Source organism: Sciurus vulgaris (genome assembly GCF_902686455.1).
Source record: "Sciurus vulgaris genome assembly, chromosome: X".
In the NCBI taxonomy this organism is placed as follows: domain Eukaryota; kingdom Metazoa; phylum Chordata; class Mammalia; order Rodentia; family Sciuridae; genus Sciurus; species Sciurus vulgaris.
This window is the reverse complement of record NC_136471.1, coordinates 41,011,075-41,030,533: the sequence shown is the minus strand read 5'-3', so window position 1 is coordinate 41,030,533 and position 19,459 is coordinate 41,011,075.

Below are 19,459 nucleotides of genomic sequence, written 5' to 3'. Positions count from 1 at the left end.
CAAGTATTCTCTACTATGTTGCCTTAAAATAAAAATTAAAATCACGGACAATCTTGCTTAACTGAGCCAAGAGGATAAACATTAGAAATAGCAATTAGTAGGTGAAATGTTGCCAGGAAGAGCTATACAAAAGCATAGAAAAGCAACCAAGGGAGTTGACAATGATGGGGGTGGTGTGTGTGTGGCAGGAATCATATGTTGATGGGTCATTGGATCCTCTCCAGCTCTTACCTTTCTCCTTCACCTTTCCGCTCCACGATTTCTCAAGCTTCTCTAGAGAGCACAACCCACTTAGATACAGCCCAAGCTGCCACAGGATGGCATCAGGCCAGGAATGGTAGGCCTAGGGCAGTGGGGCGTTGGGCTAGGAACCATAAATAACCATGTTAATGAAAACCAGCTTTGGCCAGAAGCCCTGTCCTTTCTTAAGACATTCTGTGCCTCTTGTAATGACCTAGTTAGTTGGGAAAGGCCTAGCCTAGTGTATACAACAATAACAATAGCAGTTGCCCTTTAGTGAGCACTTACTATGGGCCAGGGCTTGTGGTAAACAGTAACTCATTTAATCCTCCCACAGCTGTGGAAAAGCAAGTATTAATGTGCCTCCCACTTTGCACAGGAGGCAACAGGCTCAGAGAGGCTGTCATTTGTGCAAGTTCATACAGCTGATTGGAGCAGGAATTTGAAGCCTAAAGCATCTATTTGCAGGGCTAGAGCTCTTAATTCCTGTACTTAAAGAATGTCTGTTGAAGGAATAAACAGAAGAATGAATGGATTGATGTATTAATTCATTTCACCTTGCTCTACAAACATTTAGTGAGTGCAATGTATGTGTCAGCCCCGTGCTAGGCATTGAGGATTCTAATATTAAAAAAAAAAAAAACCAAAACCAAAAACAAAAACCCACACACACCCTACATGGATCCTACCGTCAAGGAGCTCACAAAAGCACTCTTATGGCATGAATTCTGGGGAGAAGTAATTTGAGTCTCTTGAACAGCAGTTTTTAATGATGCTATTAAATTCAACCCAAAGCAGGGGTTGTGCACTGGTGAGCAAAGGGTTTCAAATGAGAATGCATCTTTGATTTATCATTGACTCAGCCAAAGAATTGTTACTACGAGAAATAGAGCTGCAACTTCTATCACTTTAGTGAACTCTTCCTCCATCTATCATGTCTCTACGCTGTCGAACCCTCCCACCACACAAAAGTTATCTGTACCCTAATGGACGATTATCCCATCCATCATTCCTGCTGGCCTTGCTGATTGCTGGCAGTTTACTTGCCCACAGAGAAGACTTACAAATAGTTGCGACCAATGATATGCTGGAAAATTGCTCATTTTTATATTTTAAATCCATGAAGAATGAATGCCTTTTCAGGCAGGACTTTAAGCAGCATCCGCTTTGTTGGTTATCTAAGAGAATGACATGGATTCTTTACCTGGATATGAAACATGACTTTCTACAACTATTTCAAAAGCCCTCTACCAGCAGCCTAATAGCTATTTGTTAAAATGATGAATGAATGAAATAAACATACCTAGGGTAAGAGAAGAGGAGCAGGCCTTGAACCTGGGGTTTGGAGGGCTGGTCTTTGCACCGGGGTGATCAACATCTTCCTTTCTCCTTCCATGTATTTTGAAAAGAGTCCCAAGTTGATTAGGTTGAAGTGAAAACTCATGATACTGAAAGGAGAGGTTGAGGGACAGTGAGAGGTGCCTGTTGAATTCCCTGGTATTAATTGCTATGAGATTTGAGGGTATGATTGCTCCCCTCCCCCATGTTCCATCCCAAGCCTGGTAATACATTTAAGTTTTTTTTGGGGGGGTGTGTACTAGGAATTGAACCCAGGGTGCTTAACCACTTGCAACTCACGATCCTTCTGCCTCAGCCTCCTGAGCCACTGGGATTACAGGCATGTGCCACTGTGCCCCACACATTTAACTTTTGATTATAGTAATCAACATGCCCAGTACAGAATCACCAATTGCCCAAGGCGAAAACCCAACAGCTCTCTTTTGTTCATCTTTTTTTTTCATTTCTTAATATTTCTTTTTTAAAAAATTTGATTCATTATACACAAATGGGGTACAACTATCATTTCTCTGGTTGTACATCAAGTAGAGTCATACCATTTGCGTAATCATACATGTACATAGGGTAATGATGTTTGTCTCATTCTATTATCTTTCCTTCTCCCCATCCCCTCCCCACCCCTTATTTCCCTCTACACAATCCATCCTTCCTCCATTCTTCCCTTACCTCCTGCCCCCTCCTGTTATGTATCATCATCCACTTATCAGAGAAATCATTCAGCCTTTGGTTTTTTGGGATTGGCTTATTTCACTTAGGATGATATTCTCCAACTCCATCCATTTATCTGCAAATGCCATAATATTATTTTTCTTTATGGCTGAATAATATTCCATTGTGTATATATTCCACAGTTTCTTTATCCATTCATCTTTATTTCTTAATTCTACATTCAACCAGTCACTAGACCCTGCCAAGTCTATATCCTAAGCATTCCTTGAATGTGACCCATTTTTTCCATTCCTTTGCTACTTCCTTAGTTCAGGACAGCAACCCCATCATCTCTTGCCTTGATTCCTACAATAGTGTCCCTTCTCACTTTTTCTCTTTTCCCCCCTCTGTGAATTCTTCCAAAAGTGGCTTGAGTGATCTTTCATATATGGAAGTCAGATATTCATGTCCTAACCCCTCCACTTAAACCTCATAACCAGAGGCTCTCAAAGTTGTTTTGAAGGAACAGCAGCACTGGCATCTCTGACAATGCATTTGAGTGAATCAGAAACTTTGGGGTTGCCCACCTGCAACCCTGCGTTCAGCAAACCTTCCAGGTGATTCTGATGAGCATCAGATTTGAGAACTTGCTTGCTAAAGCAATGATTCTCAAACTTGGCTGGACACTAGAATAAACTGGGGGAGCTTTAAAAAATTCCAATGCCTCCCTCACAGAATAATTGAATCAGAGTCCCTCATTTGGGATCCAGTCATCAGTATTTTAACTAAAAAAAAAGATATTTTAATGTGGAGTCAAGGATGAGAACTACTATGTTACAGGATGAAGAACAAAATCCTTACCTTGGTATTTAAGGTCTCCTTCCTTGGTCACATCTTTCCATGCCCTTGCTTGTTTATTCTAGAATCAATTGAGGGAGTCATTTGGAATTCCCTTAGAGTCACACACAAGTCTTTTTCCTCTGTGCATTTGCACATGTCTCTCCCAATGCCTTGGCTTCTCCTCCCTCCCGCCTCTCACCTAGCTCACATTTTCTCATCTACAGTACATAGCTCAGAAGACACCTCTACGGAAGACATTTCCTCGATCCTCCATTCTGGGTTAGATGTCTGTCCTCCACACTTCCACAGTGTCTACATCATAGCACTTGACACTTGGTCTTGTTATTCTCTGGTTAGTCATATTCTTCCCCTTTCCATTTGAGAGCAAGGATTTTCACTCTAAAGTACAGTGCCTGGCACATAGTAGACACTTCGTGTTTCTGTGCATTTTGTTCTCTATTCCTGGGGTGCTCTTCTGTGCATTGCCCATGGCATGAATTTTGACTCAGTCTTCAAGAAGTAGCTCAGATATCACATCTACTCTACTTTTTTGGTACCCGGGATTGAACCCAGAGGCACTTAACCACTGAGCCACATCCCCAGCCCTTTTTATATTTTATCTAAAGACAGGGTCTTCCTGAGTTGCTCAGGGCCTTGGTAAGTTGCTGAGGCTGGCTATGAACTCATGATCTTCCTGTCTCAGCCTCCTGAGCTGCTGGGAATATCTTTTTTTAATTTGTTACTTTTAGATCTACATGACAGTAGAGTGTATTTGGACATATCATACATACGTGGAGTATGACTTCCCATTCTTGTGTTTGTACAGGATGAGGAGTTTTGCTGGTTATGTATTCATATACAGTCATTCAGCTATCTGATTCATCCTCCTGTCTTTCCTATTCCCATTCTCCCCACCCCAGATATCACATCTTGAAAACCTCTCAATCTCCTGTGTGGGTTAGGTACCCTTCCTTTAGACTCCCCTAGTATCCTAACTGCTATCCTATCCTAGCCCTTGGCACATGAGGCCATCATAGTCTGTTTACATATCTGCCTCCCTCACTGGACAATGAACAACTTGAGGTTAGAGGCAGAGTCTGTACATTCCTGTGTTCCAGCTCCTAGCACACTGTCTAGTACATTTCAGGTGTTCAGGAAACCTTTATAAAATGAATAATCAAATAAATGAAGACCCTTATCTTCTCCATGTCTTCTGCCATTACTTCTGTCCAGGCTCCCATTGCTTTATTGCAATAACTTTCAAACTAATTTTCATCTCTCCTTTCTCCAGTCTGTCTGAACACTTTCCCATTCCCAAGATGTGACTTCCTAAATCTGTAGTCACCATATTCCTTCCCTGTTTAAAGGCTTTTAGTGATTCCTCACTGTCTGTGGAGCAAATATGAAAGTGGCATTAAAGACCTTCTTTTCCAAGAGTCCCTGCCTTTCTACCATCCCTCCTCCTATCCCCCTATGTAGGAACCACCCCATCATTTGTGGGCCCTGGTGCAAAATAAAAATTTGGAGCCCCACATTACAAAATAATTAAGGATTTCAAGATGGCAACAGAGCACTAAACCAAGCTGGGGCCCTTCTGAACACAGGGCCCCATGTGACAGCACAGGCCTGCCCCAAAAAGTATCCAGTGTGTCGGCCAAAGACACTCACTTGTCTCTCAATTGCTCTGTAGAGTCCACTTTCTCTATGACTTTATTCAGACTCTCCCCAGCCTTCTCTACTTCACTGGCCAAATAAAGCTTCTTTTCCTCACGTGTCCACCCTGTTTTTCAAGGACTTGCTCAGGTGTTACCTCCTACCATTCCAGACCTTTAGTATCTTTTACCACATGGCTTGATATTTATAGTTATTTCCATATATGTGTGGTCTGGTCTCTTTTCAAGCTCCTTGAGCACAGGGACTCTATTTGGTTTATCTTTGTGTTTCGTATAGATCTAGCACAATACTCATCTCACTGGTTGAATGACTCAGGGAAAAAAATGTCACAGCTCTGATCCCTGACTCAGCCAAAAGAACACTAGACATTGAAAACCTGATTTGAGTCCATTATGATTAGCTGTGTATCTTTGAAGGAGTCAATGTTCTCTGAGCCCTAGCTTTGCCATCTATAAAAAGATTATACTTAGAAAAATAACTTAGAAAACGTTACTTTGTGCTAGTATCTTGTTCTTTGCTAATGTTTTCAAAATCTTTTGATTTTTTTATACTCATAAGACTTATTTTATATTTTATATCACATAATTGCAATACCTGAGGTCTTTGAGGATCTAATTCTGTTTTCGTTGTTTCTGGCTTCATTGTGTGCTTTGTAATTTTGGATTATGAGTTCATGTTCAGCCAGACTTTATCCTTGGTAATCCTATGAAAACTGGGTTGAGGGCGTGTTCCTCCAGGGAGGATTTGTGTTTGCTTCTTCCAGGTGCTTCAGGGCACTATTAATCCAGGACTGCTTTAGGTGAATTGTTTAGTCCTAAAGGCAGGGGTCACGTCTCCTTTGTCTACATGACCCCAGATCTTAGCACAGAGACTTGTAGATGCTCAACATGTATTTGTTGATTGAGTAAATGAATAAAGAAATGAATATAACATTCTACCAGTTTCTCTTGGAGGCCCAACAAGAGATGTAAATTCCAGTGTTAACAAAGGATAGTAGGTACATAGGGAAAATAATAATTACTAACATTTATTGGGCATCTATTATGTGCCAGATATCATTCTAAGTGCTTTGTGTGTATTAACTCATTTAATTTTCACTCAGTGAGGTAAGTACTATTATTGTCCTCAATTTACTGAGGAGGCACCATACAGGCTAAGTAATCTGGCCAAGGTCATACAGCTGGTGAATGGTGGAACTTGGGTACGAATCCAGGCACCTTAGAGAGATATATGTAAATACCACATTATATTGAAGAAGAGTGCAATAGTATTGACAGATGTGACAGAACGGAAAATTTCAGTACAGCCTAAGGGAATGTGAGAGCTACACAGGCCACACCAGGCAAGGGAAGGGACTCGGTATGGTCTTGTATTATTAGTTAACCCTTGTACGAAGGTCTGCCCACCCCAATGATAGGAGAAGTTCGAAGGCAGGGACTGTGGATTATAGCTCTTGAATTGCACAATGTAGATTTGCTGAATCTATTGAATGCATTGAAATTAAGCACAGAAATGCTTTGAATAAATTACTTCACAACTTGGGTATGCTGGGTGGAAATTTGTGGTAAATTCTTCATATTTATTAAAAACTTGAAAATACCTAGATGTGACCATAACACGGCTGGGTATAATGACATCTTGCAATTGTACTAGTGTATGGTACCCAGGAACCCCTGGGAATAGGAAGGAAGAAACTTGGATTTTGCCTTCCTTGGTCCCCGAGGCTGTCAGGAACCAAAAGGCCACTATGTTTGTAACCCAGTTTTTGGCTGCTGTTCAAATTTGGGAGGGCCTGGAGCAAAGAGGGGCTTTATTTGCTCTTATCCTTGCCAAGGCCAAGAAAGAATTTGAGTGTGGACTCTCAGTAAACATTCTGGGTCTTCTTCCTAGCACTGCTCTGGTGGAATGAAACTCCCAGCTTTCACCAATCTTGGATCAATATTTACCTGGGGGATTGTAGCGAGCATGGGGACAGGGCTTCAGAATGGAGAGGTGTGTAGATGGGAGTGAGAGGAGGACTGTGTGTGTGTGTGTGTGTGTGTGTGTGTGTGTGTGTAGTGTGCACTGGCTGAGGGGTGGTGGAGATGGTGTGATACTAGGATTGTGAAGCAATGAGAGTGGGGTTGGGAGAGGGTGTTGGAGAAGAAATAACTCACCAGTTCATGTTGATTCACTTTCAAGGGCTTTTCTTTGCAGAAACAACTTCTCTGGTTCTAGTCTTAGATGCCCAGATTGGGCAGTTAACTCCAATTGGGCAGTTGGTTTCCAATTTGGCTTTCCTTATGGGTGGGAGGGGGCAGTAAAGAGGGTGAAAGGGGACTGGAGTTGTGGCTCAGTGGTAGAGCGCTTGCCTAGCATGTGTGAGGCACTGGGTTAGGTTCTCAGCACCACATAGAAATAAATAAATAAATAAAATAAAGGTATTGTGTCCATTTACAACTAGAAATTAAAAAAAATGTTTATTTAAAGAAAAGAGGGTGAAAGGAAGGATTTTGGTATCCTGGTGTAGAGAGGCCCTGGGATAAGAAATTTGCCCTGTCCTCATAGGAGGTGAACTACAGGTTTTCATCTCCCCAATCCTGTCAGCAGACCAGGACTGGCTGTCGGAATCCCCCTGGGGAGGTGGTTGCTGAAGACTTTACTGCGGGACTGGTTGGATTTAAGGCAGTAGGGGAGGCTGGGATAGAAAGAGATTTGGGAGTTAAGAACATATAGGTAAGAGTTGAAATTGCCCGAAGGGAGTATATAGAAAGAAAAGCAGAGGAAAGGGCTTATGGAGTTTCAGTCTGTGAGGTGGGCATGGGACTTAAGAATAGTAAGGGTTTAAGGAGGGTCGACGTCCATCATTCAACCTTTACTGAGTTTTATGCCAGATACAGCGTCAGAGAGGAAGTTCAGGATTTAAGAGGGAGAAGGGTTAAGAGGGGATCCCTGGGTGGATCCAGATGAAGGGAAAGGGAGGGGCTAAGTGCCTGGGCTCCCTCTTGCCAGGAGAGCACATCTGTTAACACAAAGCTGCATCTGTGTCCCAGCCAGCTCTCCCCTGCCTCACAACCTCCTTTCTACCCACCCCCACAAGACAGGGAGGCACATGGTGGCTTCCTGCTCCCCTGCACTCCCCTCCAATGTTCTTTCTAGGCACTTAGCTGAGGCACTAGCAACACCCCTTCTGAGAGCTCAATCAATTCCCAGGGGCGAGTAGTGGTAGTGGTGGTGGTAGGGAGGGTTGACAGTTTCGAGAGAAGAGCCAGAGGAGACACTGTCTGTCTGTAATTAGCTCCAGCTGCTGTTGGGAGGCAGCGCTGGGGGCCGTCAGGAGTGTGAATGCATGTGCATGAACCTGCGTGCGTGGCGCCTCATTGCTATCACTCGATTTTTCACTGTACTCCATGCTGGCTGTGGCCTCGCTGCTCTGCAACCCCTCCTGTCCCTGAGGATCCCAAAGGACAGAGTGTTCCACAGGCAGCACCAGCTTGAATAGCTAATGCTGCTAAGCAGGAGGACAACAAATATAGGCCCCCATATGTCCTGGATACATAAGCCCCTGTTCTCCCCCACAACCTCCTCTTTCTGAATGTTTCCTGGTGAGTGAAGCCCTGCCACTTGAAATTAGCAGCTCCTTACTTCTACGCAGCCCTTTGGCAAAGAGCTTTCACAGCTGCCATGCCACGCATTCTCAGACAGCATTTTACAGGTGAGGATCCTGAGGCCTAGGATAGCAGAGAGATTTGCACCCAGTCACCCAGATAGTCCGTGGCAGAGCTCACCTCTAGGATGTATGTGCTCAGCCTCTTGGCCTGGTGTCATGTTCTCAGGAAAGTTCTGCAAAAGGGCTACTATTGGGTGGCTCTGGCTGTTCTTCTCTGTGTGCTAATGAGAACCTGTCAGCAGTGATCCAGGACCTTCCTTGGCTACTCAGGGCTTCTCTGGTTTAGAGTTTTGTTCTCTGGGCAATAGAGGGCCAGCCACTGGAGGTCCTGTTAAGGCAGGGGATTGACACACCAGGAAGATGACTCTTACAGCTCCAGGGCAGGGGAGGGTTGGAAAGGAGAGAGGCAAAAGGCAGGCGAACCAATTGGCAGGCCCTGTCAACACTCCAGGCAAGAGTGGGAAGTGCTCTGAACCAGGCCAGTGGCAGCGAGAGCAGAGAGAGGGGATGGCTTCCAGGCACATGCCAGCAGGTAGGAACTACAGGACTACACAGGGGAAGGGGTGACAATGAACCCAAAGTTCCAGCTTGAACTCAAGCTGTTAATAGAGGTGGGAATCAAAGACTCTTAGCAGGGTGGGGAGTGAGGGAGACAGGTGAGGAGTGCAGTTTGCACTTGGTTTTGGCAGCTAATGGGACTTCCAAGTGGACGCGTCCAGCAGGAAACTGGGAACTTGGCTGAGAGCCCAGGCAAGACGTGGGAGCTGGGAATCCACCAGGTTCAAGTGGTATAGTTGACCCCATGTGACTACATGAGGACTCCCTCCTCCTATTTACTCCTCTAGGACAAAGAGCCGGAACAGGGTCAAGTGAATTTCAGATTTAACAGGAAATGCGATGGAGACACTTGGCCAAAGTGAGAAGATGCCCTTCCCAGAAACTTTGCTCCTTCTTCTCAGGATCAAGGTCCTCTTCTCAGAACAAAGGAATAAAGGAGGGGAGATAGGGAGGAAAGGACCTGATTGTGTAGAACTCATGTTCACATCAGCCATGAGGCAAGACAGGAGGGTCACTTCAGCTCTTGGTTTTGTTTTTAATCAGGGGAGTGTGTTCTAGTAAACTCTACTAAATTAATGACTGGGGATTTGGGGTAGAAAGGGCAAATACCACAACTACAAAATGGCCACTGGACCATTTAGTGCTGTGGAACTGAGGCTGGGAGTACATAAGTGGTGGCATTTTCCAAGATCCATAGCCAGTCTCCTAGGAGTCCTAAAACTTTCATCAGACCTACCAGGTCCCAGAACAAATCCCATAATCCCATAAATCTAATGCAACACGTTAGGCATGATATTCTTAGTCACATACTGAATGTAGGAGACACCAAGCTATCATCTTCTTTCTATGCCTCAGAATGTCCCTTGACTAATCTCTTCCCCCAAATATTGGTCTAGGATGGCCTTGGCCTCCCCTAGAATTCTGAGATCTTTTCCTGATTCCTTTGTTAAATCCCTGGGATTTAACTTCACATACTAGAAGTTTATTGGATTGGACAAAGGGGAATGTAGGGAAGGGAGGGTGTATGGGAACAGGAAAGACAGTAGAATGAATGGGACATCACTTTCCTGTGTTCATATGTGAATGCACAACCAGTGAAACTCCACATCATGTGCAACCACAAGAATGCGAGGTTATACTCCATGTATGTACAATATGTCAAAATACATTGCCCAAGATACTATTTATAGTAACAAGGATTTTTATAATAACAAAGATAACAGATGATGCTTGCTTAGTGCTTAATGCAGGCCAGGTATAGTTCTAAGCACATTACATGAAGCAACTCATAATTCCACATGAATAACACTATGAGGTAGGTATTAGCTGTATTACTATTCCTATTTTACAGGTGAAGAACAAATCACAAAGATATTAAGTTATTCAAGGTCACACACCCTATGAGATCTAGGCTGAGTCAAACCTTTCCCATGTGGCTCCAGTTTGTTATCAACCACCAACATCTCCTCTAGCTCCAACTAGCTCAAAATGACTCTGATGAGGGCTCTCCATCCATTTTATACCTCAGACTGGTAGCATCTACAATTTGCTCTAGATATTGGAAACTGTTCAGGGTTTTGTAAGGCATCCTGGGAGCTGCTGCTTGGACAAGATAGGATTAGGACTCAGACGGCATTTCCATGTGCTTCTGGAAAGTCAAAATGTAAGGCTGGAGTTCATGATAGGAACCAGAGCTGTAGTATTCCACACAAGATGGAGTGCAGTGCTTCTGAAGGTGTGGCCCAAGGAGAACTTTTGATTTTTCCTTTTTAAGTGTTTATTTGAGGGGCTGGGGTTGTAGCTCAGTAGTAAAGTGCTTGCTTAGCATGTGTGAGGCACTGGATTCAATCTTCAGCACCACATAAGAAGATAAATATATAAAATAAAGGTAGTGCGTCCATCTACGACTTAAAACATTTTTTTTTAAAAAGTTATTTTAAAAACAATAAGAGGGCCACGGTGGCAGGGAGAAAATGAACTGCTTTTCTCTCAGAGAAACAGTTTCAAAAAGGCTGGAGGAGTGTGTGTGTGTGTGTGTGTGTGTGTGTGTGTGTGTGTGTGTGTATGTACATGTATATAATTTTATAGGTTGTGTTTTGCTCTTTGTGTTTTTAATTAAAAATTTTTGGCAGTGATTTAGCTCTCATTATCTCAGGGAGAACTTTTTAAACATGCAGATTCCAGGGCTGAGGCCCAAACCCAGAGACTATATCTCTATGGAGATAGTTGCATCTTGGCCAACTCTCAGACTGAATTAGTTTGAGAACCACTCTTGCTTAGTCTTTGAGAAGGTGTAGGCCTGTTTTCTGATTCAGGAAGTACTGACCTAAGCAGGCTTAGGGGTGCTTCTTCCTCCTACCCCTGACCAGCAGAGAAGCAGAGGGGCTAGAATGCAGAGAGCAGGCTGAGGGCATGCCTGCACAGAAAGCACAGTTCCTTTCTGCCACCACACCCCTCCAAAGAGTGAACTCTATCCCCAGGAGAGGGGAGGGAGGGGCAAAGAGAGAAAGCTAAGGAAAGACTCTCGCCTCAGCACCCGGGGGCTCAGACAATGGAGTCTCCTGAGCAGGGAGAGAGTAGAAGTGGTTCAGCATTCACAGGGTCAGAGAGCTACAGTGAGGATGGCTATGGTGGTGGCTCCATATGGACGCCAGCACATCCGCAGTGAGCTTTACAGGAACCAGTGATTCCACATTTTCTGTGGGACTCCTTTGCTTTTGTTAGTGCTGTGAGAGCTGCACCCTTCTGGACCCCACCCTCCCAGAAGTGATTTCATTTCACCACAAGGGAGTGGGTTGCAAAGCTCAGTCTGTGGCTGGGGAGAGCCAAGGAAAAGACTTCATGAATCTTTAGCAGTGAATCCATTTGTTTAGTTAGCTGTGGGGGATGGAGTGGATGCAGAATCAGTGAGAGGAAGAGCTTGGGACTGCTCTCCTCCAGCGAGATTGGGAGGAAAAGGTGAAGAGGGCCACTTTAAATGAAGGAGATGATGAGCCCCCGAACCCCTGGTGGAGTTAGACCTGCATTGAGCAGGACCACCTGCTGCTATAAATGGTTCTCAGATGCTGAAGCATACAGCAGAAAACCAGGAGTCTTAATCATCGCTGATTCTTGTGAAGAATTTGCTTGGCAGTAGGCACTGTGCTGGGCTTTGTATGCATCATTTCGTTTAATCCTTAAAACACTATGGGATAGAGCCTAGGATTATGTGCCCATTTCACAGATGAAACTCAGAGAGGTTATGTGATTTGCCCAAGGCCACACAGCTAGAAAGTGGCAGAGCCAGGATTTTAATGCAGCTGATCTTACTCTAAGACCCTGTCTGCTAGGCCCTAGAAGGAACCCACATAGAGGTTAGGGATGCCTCATCCATGGCCTGTGGCTCTACCTAAGCAACACTTCCTGACATCTTACAGCTCTTGGTAGACAAGGTATGCCATTGTATCTCCCTTGAGTCTCTTTAGGAATGACTTTAATGTTAGGCTCAGGGGAAGGAAACGGTGGGAGGAGAGTCTCAAATTCTAAGTCCCTTTGTGTTCCCCCTTCCTTTGACCTCCATCCCTGGACTGAAGATATGCCATGGTGGCAGTGTATTAGATCTGTTTGATTTCTGATACTGAGGCCTCTTAACATTTTGGGGAGTCCTAGTTCAGCGAGTCAGGTCACTCAGCCTAAAGATAACCCTTGCAAGAAATTCTCCTATATCCTGTCCAGTTGATGAAATACATTCTCCTTCTCGCACCCCACTTTCATTCACAGGATATTTTTCCTGTTTCTCAAATCCTCAGTCTCTGCCTCAATAAGTCGCCTTGGACCTCATTTTAGCAAGAACAAAACCCTCCTTTTCTGCCAACGGAGCTTCTTGATACCTTTGTCCTTGCCCTGGGTCCTACTTTCAGGCTCCTACTCTGAAGCTCAAGTCTGTTCCTACTCTGATCTCATGTTTCTCCTCCCTCTTCTCCCCTGTATCAGAATCTGCTGTCAGGATGGGATGTGTCCAGATGAGGTTTAGCAGGTTGACCCTCCCAAGAGGTTGGTATTTTAACCGATGCCAAAGCACTGAGTAAAAGGAATTATGTACTTAAGAATTTGCAAGCCCTCAGGAGTGGATAGGGGGAGATTTAGAAGGCCCAAGGGAACATTCTTAATGCTCTTGGAATGCCACAAGGTAGACATAAAATTCAGGCTACCACCAACACTCAAGGCTTTGACAAAAAGCCTTCCAGACAATGAAACTATGATCCAAGCATCATTTTCTCAGCCCTCCTCCTGGAGGAGGGCTGAGAAACTTCATGCGTTACCCAAGATCACACAAACAGGCAGTAATCAAGGCAGAAACAAGTTCCCCGTGAGACTACTTTTGTTCTATAGTCTGAGAAGTAATCTGTTCTCCACTAGACACAAGGTAAATTTCCTTTCTTGATTTCTCTACCACTGATATCAACATTGTTCTCTTCAAATCCACTTCACAGGCAGCAGTCTTAGTAGGAATACAAATAAGAAGCTTTTTTTCTTTTTTTTAAACCAATCAAAGAAACTGAAGATAGCCAGCCTTGGGCAGATGAACATCTTAATACTTTTTCTTTGCTTAAGGACAATGTTTCTTTCGTGGTACTGTGTGGAAATAAAAGGACCAGATAGGTTCACCCTGTCCTGTTCTCACTCATGGCTAAGGAAGTCATTATGAAAACTCAGAAGGACACTGCTTTTATATGGGGCATGGCTTCTCCAAATGCCTTCCTGGCAGAGACTTTCCTCATTCTCACCTCCAAACAAATTGTGTACCATGGGAATGATTTGCTAATGGTGTTAGGGGAAGGGGGCTGGTGGCAGGGCCGGCTCAGTCATCCTGGGCTATTTTGTGGTAGCTCCAGCAGTCCTCAAAAGAAGGGAAGAAGGGCTCTCCCTTTTGGAACAGCCATTGGAGCTGCTTCAGGGATTGACAAGCTGGCCAGAGACAATGACTAGTCTCTAGGTAAAATGGTAAAAGCATCAGAAATGCTCCTTTCCTGGGGAGCCAGCAGCTATTTTGGCCTCTCTTTCCATTAAAATAGGAAGGCATTGAAAGGGGCCATCTCTCTGCATAGCATGAAGCCTCCTCATTGTGGCAGCATTTCTAACTGCGTTGAGAATTAACCACATTGCTCTTCTTTTTACCATGGAGGAGTTCCTACATTCGCATTTATACCCTCCTGCTTCCAACATCTTTCCTAGTTTGAGCAAATTGCTGTATAAAAGATGGAGGAGCCAGCAGGGGCTGTGCCCACAATAGTAGCTGTGGTTGCATTTAAGAAATTCAAATGCCAAAGGCGCACTTCTCCCATTAAGTCCAACATGAGAAATCAGGTGTGCACAGACAGCATTGATGAAAAGAGGACCCCAAAGGACCGGTGGGGTTTCTGGTATGCTGTGTGTGGGGGAGAAAAAAGAGGCATTTTCATTTTCCAAACTAAGAAGCAGTTTGGGGGTGAGGGATGTCAGAAATTCTTCTAATGCCATGGACTTGCCCACACCTGAGTGAGATAATGATGACCATCTCTAGGCCCTGCCCTCCTCTCCCCCTCCCCAAAAGGCAGCATGAACATCAGTGAGCCCCGGTACTTACAGGTGCAGAAGATTTTAGAACAGGAAAATGGAGCTCACAGGCTCCTGAATGCCTGCCGAGCCAGTTGCATCAGATTAGGGAGTGATGATCAGAGGAAGAAGATGTTTGAAGAATCTTGCCTTCCTACCTCCAGCCCCTCCCCACTTTGTCTTCTCAGCCTACATCCAAACTCGGACCACCCCCAGGAGGCCTCCCGTACTGCCAAGGCTGCCTGGTGCCTCTATGCCCCTTACCGTGAGGGTGCTGGCAGCCACATTGCGTCTTTGAGCCTGTGGCCCGGCAAGGTAGTCAGGCCCCTGGGATTAGGTTGGCAGGAGCGACCGTCTTCCAAGCGATTAGCCCAGAGAAAGAGAGCAAGCAGACCAGGAAACGGGTCCAGGATAGAGAGCTCCAGGTCCTCAGCATGTTCCTGGCATATTCCGAAAGTGGCATCCACAGCAGAGAAAGTGTCCCAAAATAGCTCAGGCTGCCAATGCCTCGCTGAAACCTGAGAAAGAATTGCTGAATTCAAAGATCTGGGTCGCTGTGGGTGTGTGATCAAAGTACGGATTTGTTGGTAGCAGGAACTCAAGTCATGAGCTTAGGAGTGACATGAGGTCACCTGGGTCACGGCCTGCCTTCTTGTTTCCAACTTGCTTAAGTTGGAGGCGATGTCAGAAAGCTCCTCTCTGCTGTGGCAGGGGACTGGAAAGAGGTCCTAGGGATGCTGTTTTCATGCCTGGGTCTCTGATGTGCTCACAATATGAAATAGCAGTGCTCTGTTTTCTGCATTTCAAACGAGGGAGCTGATACCGTGCAAAGGTTTCTTTAAGATATAGCTTCATGACTGATGAAATTCCCTTTCCACTAGATTTTTCATTTCTTTTGGCCTTTGGCATAAGTAAATGTCAGCTTCTTAAAAATCAACAGAGAAGAGCAAACAGTAGGGTCTCTGTGATTTTTCTTGGGATTTAAGAAATCTCCCCTCCATGGCTTCTGACTGGATGGTGTCTGTTCAATGCTGCCTATGGTACTGGGAAGCATGAGGTCCACCCAGACATGTTGTCTCATTTTTATATTTACTGAGATCTTGAGAAACTCTCCTTGCATCAGGTATGTTGAAAACGTTAGCACTGCAGAGAGTGAGGGTCAGTATGTGGAAAGGTCAGCATATGTCATTCTTGGACTGTTTCTGGGGTTTAAGAAGAAACACAGATTGTGGTTTCTGCCTTCAGCTCTGCCTGTCTCTTGGTGTGTGAATTTTGCACAAGTTACTTCTCTTCTCTGGACTTCAGTTTCCCCATCTTTAAAAAGAAGGCTTTAATCCCTGTCTTAATTCTAACCCAATACTGGATAACAGAGATTAATGCAAAAGAATGCAAGTAAGGGTAGAGTTCATCATTCCTGATAAATGGTGATGTTCTTCAATTCTCCAGGGGACCCTGATAGGTAGCCACTATGTGCGTCAGCATGCTGTAGTAAGCCCAATGGATAACGTGGTACTAGGCACTATGGGCTATATGTTTAATGGTGAAAATTGCTTCTGCTTTTGAGTTGTGGGACTTTTACTGACTTGTTCAATGTCTGGTACCTCAGTTTTCCCATCTATCGAGTCTACATATAAACTGAATAGTACAGAGTCATAATCCCTTATCTGGAACCATTAGAGTTAGATATGCTTTGGAGTTTGGAGTTTTGGGACTTTTGAAAAACAATATGATACATGTAACATACATTATCTAAGCCCCCTTAATGAGATCTGAGGAAGTACCCTGTGGAAACACATTAATATCTCTAAACAGGGTAAATGAATAATCCCATATCATTTCAGATCCAGTTTTGCCACTGAATGAACCTGCCCCCAAATTTCAGCTTTTATACATCCTGGGATTTCAGACAGGCACTTCGGGAATTATAGACAATGAAGGAAGCCAGGAGTATTTTGCGTTTGTCATGTGCTGGGCATTGTTCTAAGTATGCATTTACTCATTTAACTGACCCAATAAAGCCTATCTGTGAGGTGATAATATCATCCCCATTTTACAGATGAGGACACTGAGATTCAGAGAATTAAATCACTTTCCCAGAGTCCCAAAGCCAGTTAAGGAGCAGAGCTGTGATTCCATCTCAGACACTTGGGCTTCAGAATCTGAGCTCATACCCACTTTCTCTACCTAATACTGGGGTTTAAAATGGGACTTCAGATACCCGTGGGGACCAAGCAGGTGACTGAAAAAGTAAAGGTGGCTGGGTGGATACTGTGAGCACATGCCCCATTGACAGGGAATAGCCTACTGAGCTCCAGCTGACTGTTGCCATGTCTGAGTGAGAACCTACATCGGTTTTCCCAGAGAAGCCCAAAATTCAACTTTTTATGTGAAATCTCCTGACTTCTAAATGTTGGCAATTAATTAAAAAATGTTAAAAACATTGTATGGGTCAAATAAAATCTGTCTGAAAGTCTGGATCTAGCCTGTGGCTGCCAGTTTGTAAATTCTACAACGAGGAAATAGATGTGAAAATGCCTCGGAAACTTAAAAACGTGTTTTAGAAACAGATCTCATTTTAGGGTTAAGTTCCACGCTCCCCCCAACTGCGGTCTGGTTTTTTTGAAAACTGGTGTTCCTGGCCTGATGGAGATGAAAAGTCGGAATTAAATAGAGACTTCAGTGAACTTGAACGCTTCATTCCTTTGGCAGGCTGGATAAATGAGAAGCCTAGGTGTACTGGATGGGCTAAGCCTCAGAATTCCTGCCACACCCACGGGCCCCTTCTAAGGAGTTTCCATCCACAGACCCTAGCTGAGGGAAGGAGCAGTTTCTTATGAATAGGTGGCTATGTTTGGTACCACGTGACCCTGCTTCCCCCAGGCAAAAGCTGATTGAGCCAGGAGAGGGCATCTGATCCAAGAGCAGTCATTCTATAGGCTGGAAAGCAGCCTACAATGGAATCAGGGATGAGAACTTTGCCCAACCGTATAGTGGTGACTAAATTTGGACCAATGAGAGTCTCTCTCTTGGGGAGTTTGAATAGCAGACCTAGAAAGACTGAGCAGTTTGGTAACAGGGGCAGAAGCTGAACACAGAGAAGGCAGGCATCACAGCCCATGAATAAGCAGGACCAGGAGAGATTACTGAGCTTCAACTATGTGCCAGACACTTTACACATGTTGTTTTGCTTAAAACTTTTAAAGAGCCTGCCAGGTAGGTACTGTGATTATCCCTGTTTTACAGATGAAGAAACTGAGGTGAAGTAACTCGAAGTGTGGGGTTTTGAGCCCAGGCCTGTTTCATGTTAAATGCAGGGTGTCGGAACCCCTAAGCCAGTGGTGTTTCAGAATCACTTGGGTTAAGATGCAGATTCTTTATCTTCACCCCAGACCAACTGATTCTGACCCTTTGAAAGTAGAGTCCCCCCATCTGCATTTTAGTGATCCTCTCAGGGGGTGGCTGATGCAGGGGTTCCCCACCATGTTTTTATTTCGAGCAACACAGCTTTAGAGGGTATGTCAAGCAGTGTTATACTGCATTGTGGTCGCCGTCAGAAACCAGGTCAGTGTTGACAGTTGTAATCAAATTTTGATTTAAAGTCTTTTTGGAAGTGGGGCCATTTCTGCAAAGAAGAGGACATCAGTTTGTCCTCTTTTCTCATCAAGAAGTCACCACTGACACCAGTTATCTGAGGGAAGAAGACAGGATTGAGGTGAATGCTCAGCTGTTACAGAGAAGACTCGATCTGCTCTTCAGGGTGCAGAGCTCATAGTTAGCATATGTTCACTAAGCATTTTCCATGAGGAGCACAAATTGCAGGAACTTAGTGCACTGGCAACAAAGAACATGAGAGAAGATTACCAAATGCAGACAGACATGTTGTAAACGATGGGACTTAAAATGTAAACCTTCTTGCTCGGCTGATCACAGAAGTTCTTCTAGGCCCTAGAGAAGTTGTGTAAAAATCCCATCCATGCCTTTATTTACACCACTGATAAAGAGGTGGAACAGGAGAGGATCGAGGTTAAGAGACTTTCTTCCAGGTTTGTCCCAGAACTCTCACTCTGGCAATGGTATCCCGCTAGTTTTGAATTCATCTGCCTTTAGGAAGTTGGCCCTGGGAAGGCAGGTAATAGTCAGAAAGTTGCTTGGAGATCCTCAAGTCAGAAACTAATTTGTGGTCCAAATGCTTAGTGACATCAGACACTTATTCCTACAAGGGAGCTGTATGATCCAAGGGGTGGCACAGGTCAAATGCATTAGCCAAGTCCCGCCTCGGCAGGGCTTGAGTCTGCACTTGGCAACTTTGATTTCTCTCACTCCGTTCCTGTGGACACTTTATCTATGTGAATGTCCTCACTTAGGCTAAGGTCAAACTCTGTTCTTCTGTCTTCTGGCCAGAAAGACTTCCTGTCTTACAGGTATCTGATCTTATCTATGTTGATGTTTTAACTCGGAGTGATTCCCTAAAGCAGGTCTCTGGACAAGTTCCCATCCTCCAGGAAAACTGCAGCAGTCCCGGTGCAAGGACAAAGCCTGGAGACTCTGTAGTAAATGTTTTGTAAAGAGAGGAGAAATCTATTTCATTTCTAGGACTTTCCTTTATTCTAAGATGATTTCCCTTTCTTTTAGTGTTTAAAGAAAGCCCTTTCTTTTTAGGAAGTGATAATTCGGGCTTGTTTTCTATTGTTTCTTAACGCCTTTACTGGAAAAATAAAAATCTGGCAACCCAGTGATGGTCCCCCGGTTTGGGGGCTTGCATTAGCTGCAAGCCCGAGAACCTGGTCTCATTTTTTAGAGTTCTGCTTGTATCTCTAGGTACCCCCTATTGCCACTTACAGTCTAAGTGCTTATAAATTACCTGCTTCATAATCTGCGGCAGAATCTCTTCAAGGATTGACATCAAGCTTACAGCTC